The following is a 9,701-nucleotide window of genomic DNA, read 5'->3' on the forward strand; positions in this document are numbered from 1 at the left end:
CAGTTGTCACCAAAAATTAAATCTACATCCTGTGCCAAGAGCATCAAGTGCTCTTAAGCACTGAGCCATCTCACTCCCCAGAACGTTCTTAAATAAAACTTAGAAAATACAAACCACAAGACAAAGCACTGATGTATCTGACTGCATCAAAATTGAAGCTATCCAACACATAAAGTATAACTTTATACTCAAGAGAGGTTTTTTTGTTTTGTTTTGTTTTATTATAGCAGATAGCAAGTGTTTGCAAGAATGTAGAGGAATTGGAAGCATCATCCATTGGTGATGAGACCATACAGTGGCTCAACCACAGTGGTAGACAATTTACTGGTTCCTTAAAAAGTTAAACAAAATTAGAGCTAAAGTACTGAGAACAGCCTGGTATTGAAATAAAAACAGACAGGAGAACCAATGGAATCGAATCGAAGACCCGGATATTAATCCACACACCGTTGAACACCTGATTTTTTTTGTTGATTTTTATTGAGCTCTATATTTTTCTCTGCTCTCCTCCCCGCCTCTTCCCTCCCTTCCAACCCTCTCCCTAGGTCCCCATGCTCTCAATTTACTCCGGAGATCTTTTCTTTTTCTACTTCCCATGTAGATAGATCTATGTATGTCTCTCTTAGAGTCCTCATTGTTGTCTAGGTTCTCTGGGATTGTGATTTGTGAGCTGGTTTTCTTTGTATTATGTTTAAAAACCACTTATGAGTACATGTGAACACCTGATTTTTGACAAAGAAGCAAAAAATATCAAATGGAAAAAAGAAAGCATATTTAACAAGTGGTGCTGGCATAACTGGATATCAACATATAGAAGAATGAAAATAGACCCATATCTATCACCATGCACAAAACTCAAGTCCAAATGGATCAAAGACCTCAACATAAAGCCAGCTACACTGAACCTCATAGAAGAAAAAGTGGTAAGTACACTTGAACGCATTGGCACAGACCACTTCCTAAATACAACCCCAGTAACACAGACACTGAGAGAAACAATTAATAAATGGGACCTCCTGAAACTGAAAAGCTTCTGTAAAGCAAAGGACATGGTCAATAAGACAAAAATGGCAGTCTACAGAATGGGAAAAAATCTTCACTAACCCCACATCAGACAGAGGTCTGATTTCCAAAATATATGAAGAACTCAAGAAATTGGTCATCAAAAGAACAAATAATCCAATAAAAAAAATGGAGTACAGACCTAAACAGAGAACTCTCAACAGAGAAATCTAAAATGATTGAAAGATGCTTAAGGAAATGCTCAACATCCTTAGTCATCAGACAAATGAAAATCAAAACAATTCTGAGATTCCATCTTACACCGGTATGAATGGCCAAGATCAAAAACACTGGGACAACTTATGCTGGAGAGGTTGTGGGGAAAAGGGAACACTTCTGCACTGCTGGTGGGAGTGCAAGCTGGTACAGCCCCTTTGGATGTCAGTGTGGTGATTTTTTAGAAAATTAGGAAACAACCTTTCTCAAGACAGAGGCAGGTGGATCTCTGTGAGTTCGAGACCAGTCTGCTCTACAAGAGCTAGTTCCAGGACAGGCTCCAAAACCACAGAGAAACCCTGTCTCAAAAAACCAAAAAAAAAAAAAAAAAAAAAAAAAAAAAAAAAANAAAAATGGAGTACAGACCTAAACAGAGAACCCTCAACAGAGGAATCTAAAATGATTGAAAGATGCTTAAGGAAATGCTCAACATCCTTAGTCATCAGACAAATGAAAATCAAAACAACTCTGGTACAGCCCCTTTGGATGTCAGTGTGGTGATTTCTCAGAAAATTAGGAAACAACCTTCCTCAAGACCCAATAATATCACTTTTGGGTATATATCCAAAGTATGCTCAATCATACCACAAGGACATGTGCTCAACTATGTTCATAGCAGCTTTGTTTGTCATAGCCAGAACCTGGAAAGAAACTAAATGTCCTTCGACCGAAGAATGGATAAGGAAAATGTGGTACATATACACAGTGGAGTACTACACAGCAGAAAAAAATAACGACATCTTGAATTTTTCAGGCAAATGGATAGAGCTAGAAAACATTATTTTGAGTGAGGTAACCCAGACACAGAAAGGCAATTATCACATGTACTCACTCATAAGTGGTTCTTAAACATAAAGCAAAGAAAGTCAGCCTACAAATTACAATCCCAGAGAACTTAGACAACAATGAGGACCCTAAGAGAGACTTACATAGATCTAATATACATGGGAAGTAGAAAAGACAAGATCTCCTGAGTAAATTGGGTGCATGGGAACCTTGGGGGAAGGACTGAAGGGGAGAGGGGAGCACAGGAAAATGTAGAGCTCAATAAAAATCAATTAAAAAAATACCATGTGACCCAGTAGTGCTACTCATACCTGTCAAAAAGCAGTAACAGCTCAAACGTCTATGAATTAAAGACTGGAGAGATGAATTATAGTGTGTCCACACAAGGAGATTATTTGGCTATTTAAAAAAAATGAAATACTGATAAATGTTCACAGTGTCCATATTTCAGAACATGGATCTTTAAAATGTATGTCAAATGAAAGAGGCAGACATGAAGGACATGTACTGAATGAATGAATTAACATGAAATAACTGAAAATGGCCATAGCGGTGCACAGTTGTGACCCAAGCAGTCATGACATGGATGCAGGAGGCCAGAAGTTAATTCTTGGCTATATAGCTCAGGTTCTCTCACATGCGCGTGCGTGTGCAGTGTGTGTGGGTGAGTGTGTGTGCGTGTGCAGTGGGTGTGCAGTGGGTGTGCAGTGGGTGTGCAGTGCGTGTGGGTGAGTGCATGTGGGTGATGTGTGGGTGAGCGCGTGTGAGTATGTGTGCGTGTGCAGTGTGTGTGCAGTGTGTATGGGTGAGTGCGTGGGGGTGAGTGTGTGTGCGAGCGTGAGCAGTGCGTGTGCAGTGCGTGTGGGTGAGTGGGGGGGGGCAGGTCCCACAAAGTGAGAACCTCCTTTAAAAGAAAAGAAAGAAAGAAAAGAAGGACAAGGACCAGGGGTAAAAATGTGAATTCATTTTCAAGTAACTTATTAAAAAAATCATCTCAGGCAATTCTCCAGTCATGCGTTGCATTTATTTATGCAACACACCCACATGTGCCATGTGTTGCCACTCAAAATCATGCCTTTTTCTTAGAGTAAGGTTGATCAGTTTACTTAGGAGATATCCTTTATGCCCCCAAAGAGCATCCTCTAGATATATGAACATTTCTCATATTTCTTATTTTCTGCATGCTTGTATTTTATCAAAGATCTGAGACTCTGTCTGGATTTCTAATTTCTCAGTGCAGTGGACCAGGGCTGTTTTCTATTCGGTAGTGAGAGGATTAAAGGTCCAGTTCGCATGGTGGAAACCACACTACATTTCAAATGAAGGGCGCTTAATCAACGGAATTAATTAGAACATCACACAAGCAAAAGGAGAGGTTGAAGATGTCAGAGATTAATGTCTTTAGAAGTAGCTGTCACTCCAGACCTAGGAGAATTTGTGCTAACTAGTTTTAGGACAACTTGACACGAACTAGAGAGGAGGGAATCTCAATTGAGAAAATGCCTCCATCAGATCTGGCTGTAAGGCATTTTCTTAATTAGTGGTTGATGGGGGTTGGGGCAGGTCACCGTGGGTGGTGCCATGCTTCAGCTGGTGGTCCTAGGTTCTATAAGAGAGCAGGCTGAGCAAGCAATGGCAAGCAAGCCAGTAAGCAGCATTCCTTCAAGGCTTCTGCATCAGCTCCTGCCTCCAGGTTCCTGCCCTGTTTGAGTTCCTGTCCTGACTTCCTTTGGATGAACACTGATATGGAAGAGTGAGCTAAATAAACCCTCTCCTCCCCAAGTTGCTTTGATCATGGTGTTTCATCCCAGCAATAGTAACCCTAAGACAGAACAAAATGTAGGAAAGATGAGATCAGAATCTAGACAAGATAATACTAGTCTTGCTTGGATTGGTGATGGGTAGAAACCAGGCCACTTAAAGGATCATGACCAAATGGATCAAAGCGAAGGGTAGGTCTGGTTGCTCCTGTTGTCACTACGGAACATAGTAGACGATCCCTAAGAATGTTTAAAGGAGCCTGGGGCTAGAACCATAGCTGTGTACAGCAGATGGAAGTTATGCAGGCTCTAGCTACAAGCTGGAGGAGATGCTTTCCTTCTCTTTCCTTCTCTTTTCCATTCCCACCCCAGTAATCCCATTTCTGCCAACTACACCCCACTTCTTTTTTCTTTTAATTAATTAATTAATTTAAAAACTATTTTTTTTCATTTTACATACCAACTCCAGTTCCCACTCCCTCCCCTCCTCCTGCTCCCTTCACTTCTCCCCCACCTCATTCCCTGCCACAATTCACTCCTCAGAGAGGATAAGGCTTCCCATGGAGAATCAACAAAGTCTAGCACATTGCTTTGAAGAAGAACCAAGGCCCTCCCCCACTGTATCTAGGCTGAGCAATGTATCCCTCCAAAGAGAATGAGGTCCAAAAAGCCGGCACAAGCAGTAGGAATAAATCCTGATCTCACCGCCAGTGTCTACACAGTCTGCCCCAGCCATACAACTGTCACCCACATTCAGAGGGTCTAGTTTGGTCCTATGCTGGTTCCCTCGTTGTCAGGCCGAGTTTGTGGGCTCCCATTAGCTCAGTACACCCCACTTCTTAAAAGTTCCACACCAGCTGGGAACCAAGTTTTGAAGACGTGAGCCTGGGGGAAACACTTAACAGGTCAAACCGTAAGTCTCCAGCTAGTAGAACCTAACGCAAAGCTAACTTGCAAAGGATCCTGGGAAATAAAATTTGTGGTCTAGTTGCCCTACTATAGTGCAGGTCCCGTGAAGTTAGTAAGTTGTAGAAAGTGCTGACAGTGTATGATCGCTCTGCTAGATGAAAGTCCTCAGTACTTTTCCTTGCCAAGGTAATCAAATACCCACCTAGAGACACCTGATGCCACTGAGAGGCTATTAGTAGCTCCTTGTGTCCCAGAGAGACACTGGGTTTGTCCTTTAGCATAGATACATGACACAGAAGTAAAGTAGGGGAGAAGAGAAATTAAAAAGAGAGAAGGGAGTGAGAGAATACTTCTCCTTTGGACTCTATTCCTGTTGGAGCCCACAAGACTCTACAGTGAACGCAGATCCACAGGAAGTGTATAATACATGTCTACTACATACATGTCTACTACATACATGTCTACTACATACATGTCTACTACATACATGTCTACTACATACATGTCTACTACATACATGTCTACTACATATATGTCTGCTACATACATGTCCACATGGAGCAACCCATTTTGCAGGGCTGTGGGAACACTTGTCTTTTGTGAAAGTCACTGTCATATCTGTAAAAACCTTGTGAAGCCATGATTTTTTTCCTTCAAAATGGGATTCGTTCCCGGAACACCTCAGCAGTGAAACCTCTGCACGGGCCACTTTCCATCCCCCCACACCGTGAGGCCTTGGAGCAGTGGCATTCACTCTTTGTTCTCACAGTCAAATATACAGAGTCAGTCCCACAAAGTTACCTGCTAACGGACCACATAGAAATGTCTACAGAAGACAGGCACCGAGCAGGAAGGCAGCATGCCCCACCTTTGCTAACAAAGCATCCCCAAAACTGGTTATCACCAAAGAGATTGGATGAGAAGAATGGGTGAATCCAGGGATCGGAGATGTTTAGTAACAACTTTATCTAATGGTTTGGAATGTCAGGTACTTCCCCTTGGATGCTGGCTCTTCCCTGGGTGGTGCCGTCTGTTCCAGAGCACAGCTTTGTCAGGCTCTACCTGCTCCTTTTTGTGATGTTGATATGCATATTATCATTGTCCTTGCCTGTGGAATTTTCCAACTATGTCTGTAAAAACTAGAAACCTCATAGAGATCACCCGTTACTCTTCTTCTTCTCCTCACTATTCTACTTCTTCCCCTTACTCTCCTTCCTTCTTCTCCTTCTTCTCCCCCTTACTCTTCTTCTTACTCTTCCTCTCCTCCATGCCCCCTTCACTTCATTTTTCCCCCTTGGGCAAAAAATAAAGGAGATGCAGAGGTCATGTACTTGAGTTAATTTTTTTTACCCTCAGATCCTCACCTGCCATAGACATCCAATTCTGAGCCCTGAGGGTATTCTGGTACTCAAGGCCCCCGATATATTCCATTTTCAACTATTCTCTACTTCTGGTTTAAGTGTATCCAGGTAAAGACTGCATGGCTAGATTTTTTTTAATTACATTTATATATTTATGGTACATGTTTGGGGGAGGGGCATGCACACGCCGTTGTGCACATGTGGAGGCTGGAGGACAACTTTCAAGGGCCAGTTCCCTCCTTCTGTCACGCGAGTCCTGGCACTAGAACTCAGGCCATCAGTTTGGAAGTAAAGTCCCTTTACCTGCTGAGCTGTTTTACTGGCTGGTGGCTGAGTGATTTTAATGGAACCTGAAAATACCTTCCTCAATAGAAAATTTTAACCATTTGCTTATTATTTATTGATTTAAATTATGTTTACATATTTTTGATTCAGTTTACTATATTTTTGACTTGCTTCCCCGTTTCCTCACTTATATTTTATCACACTTTCTTTGGTCCCTTCTATTTAGTTAAAAACTGTGAATTTATCCTCAAACGTCTCCCACTTTAATCAACGGCCCTTTCCTGAAAGATGAAAATGTTAAACGTCATCTTATTTTCCAGTGTTTTAAATGGAAAATACTACACTGGGTTAGATATCAACAACCTCCCTGCCCCCACAAGTTCCTAAAACAAAACAAAACCATCTCTGGATCATTCACTGACTCCAGTATTAGGAAGAAGGTTTTAAAAAGCATTCTAGTCGGAAACAATATAACTGCTCAGAAACAGTTGGTTTGATGCAATAATTTGGCCTTTTAGCATCAGTGAAATCTGAAACGCATATTCCTTTGTCAATACTGTGCTTTATAGCTCCCTGTGATTTCCACAGTCTGCTAATTTTAGGTGGAATTTAAATATAATTATCACTACTCGCACACTTTAAAATGCATGCTTTTAGAGTTGTATTGAATTCAAGAGGCATGAATACCATTTTTTTCTAGATGGAAAACACTGTATTGAGCGATGTATTTCAATGACATGAGAATTTACAATCAAAGAAATACAGTGGTGAACATGTACTCTGAAGGAAATATTCATGCATTATTTATTAATAATTGAAAATTTTCAACATGCAAAATTTCAAAGCTCATTTCAGATGGAAAAAGAGGGAGACTGGGTCTGTTTGCCCATAATGCCCTAGACCCATTCTTTGGCGTGGCATTCTGGCCCCTTGGGTGAGTCTCGTTTTCTTAGAGTCCTGTCCTCGAACATTACCTGGACATATTCTTTGGGGCATGTGTTAGCCATGTTTCCCCATCCACAAAACCATGCCGTCCTGAATCCACTAAAGGATTCCCAAAGTATCTTTTGATCACTATGTGTGGGGGAGGGGGCTTCTCTTCTCGTGTAAATTTTCTGCAACCGTTTTGAGTGGTTGTTCCAATGATCAAAGGAGGGTCCAATTGTTCCTATTAAGATTTCCTACCTGTCACCATCAGAGGGCAACTTTCAATAGTTTCCTAGCTTTACGTTTCTTCTTGGGGCGTAATTCCAAATGGTACCCTGCATCATTTCTTTCCTCTTCTATTAAAATTCCCTGGGATCCATTCTCTTCAAAAACATCCCACAGCCATAGGCATAGTAACGAGAAAGGACATGATTAGAAGGGACCGACTTGACTGTATCTGAGGACTAGTGAGAAGGCCAAGACTGGGCTGGGAAGCTGGCTCAGTCAGCAAAATGCTTGCAAGGCAGACATGAGAACCCGAGTTCCATTCTCAATACCAACATAAAACAGAAGACGCAGAATTAGGTGGGGAGGGGAGGGAGGGTGAGACTGGGAGGAGTTGGGGGTGGGGCTGCATGCAATCAGCATACATTGTAGGAACTTTTCTTTGAACTAATAAAAATGAGAAATTAATTAGTCAGATGGAGCGGGGGCTGGGGAGAGTCAGAAACAGTAACACGTGCTCCACATGCATACAACAACAACCCCCACCAAATAAAAAGAAAATAAGTCATTAAAAGATTCTTGAAAGAAATAAGAAACCCCAAAGGGCATGAGCGCCTGACGTGATAGAGAAGCAGCAGAAGATGAAGTTAGGGAGGAGCAGGGAGAAAAACGCAAGTTTTACAAACAAGCAGAGGGCTCAGCAGTTAAGAGCATTTGTTGATCTTGCAGAGGACTTGGTTCAGTTCCCAGCATCCACACGGTGGCTCACAACCATCTGTAGCTCTGCTTTCAGGGGATCCCACTCACTCTTCTGGTCTCCATAGGCACTACACACACATGGTTCACAGACGTACATGCAGACGTAACATCTATACACATACACTTTAAAAAAAAAACAGTAAACAGTTTGACTTTATTTCAACTATAATGAGATATTAGGCAGGTTTCGAGCAAGAAAATTCCATAATTCTTTTACACTAAAAATATTCCATTAGGGCTCAGCGTGTAAAGGGAATTACCGAGTCGGTCGGACACTCTGAGTTCAGTACTGGAACCCCACGAAAGGGCAAGTATAAGCACCAACGCCATAAAGTTGTCCTCTGACCTCCACAGACATCCCTGCTGAGGCACATGCGACTCCTTCATACACACATACACATGCATATAAGTCATTTTTAAGCGATCTATAGAAATATATTTGGCTTTTGTCTCTGTCTTTCCACAAGGCAGGCCGAGTTGCAGATTCCGGGAAATGGTGTCTGAGATTATAGTTCAGGGATTCTGGGCCCAAGGCAGACCATTCAGAATTCCGTTTTAAAAATAGAAAGTCTCTAAGTTCTCCACAGAGCCAAGAAGCACACCCAGCGCACAGCCTAATTGCTGCCGGGGGCTCATTTCCTAACATCACTTCTCTCTGCCCTGCCCCCATCTCTCCCTCTAAAGAAATTCACAGGGGTGAAAACTCCCGGGTGAGAAGGTGCTGTGGTGTGGTCCCCGGATGGCTGAAAAGCATCCTGACTTCAGATTCAGAGTACATCTGAAGACAGGATCAGCAAGACTTGGCAAAAGACCATTTGGATGTGTCGTGTGAGAGAATACGAAACATCAAGAAAACCTTCAAAGCTGCCATTGTCTAAGGGACAGAGTGAGTGGCCTTGCCCCTGAGATAGGAAGAGTGTCAAAGGGACGGGTCTGAGGGGAGATGGCATCCAGGATTATTTTAAATGCTCTGAGTCTGAGGTGCCTATTAGCTATCCAAGAACTCTGGTTGCTCAAACAGGAATGGGCTGCTTCTCTTTGCTCCTCTGTCCCTGGAACCTACAAGAGACGCTGGCACACAGCAGGTGATGAATAAATATTTCTTGGATAAGTGAGTGAACATGCGTTTGAAGCTTTAGGAGTTTGGCGTCCTGGACCACAGCCCTGGCTGGATAGAAAAGCCAGTTGGCAATGGAGACTGTTTATCAATAACTCGAGTGCTAAGAGAAATTGCAGATGATCCCACGATTTCTGCCAGAGAGGCGGACAAGAGCTGGAAAAACGGAAAGGGCTTCTCGTTTCCTTCAGTCAAGTCCTTCTTTTTTGACAGAAACTAAGAGGAAGCCGGCTAGACAAGGGAACCGGAAGAGTACACTACCTCAGCGTGGAATTTAAGGGCGGTGGGGAGGGG

This window comes from Alexandromys fortis, unplaced genomic scaffold, assembly GCF_014885135.2.
Source record: "Alexandromys fortis isolate MF-2015 unplaced genomic scaffold, M_Fortis_MF-2015_v1.1 scaffold_44, whole genome shotgun sequence".
NCBI classification, from domain to species: Eukaryota; Metazoa; Chordata; class Mammalia; order Rodentia; family Cricetidae; genus Alexandromys; species Alexandromys fortis.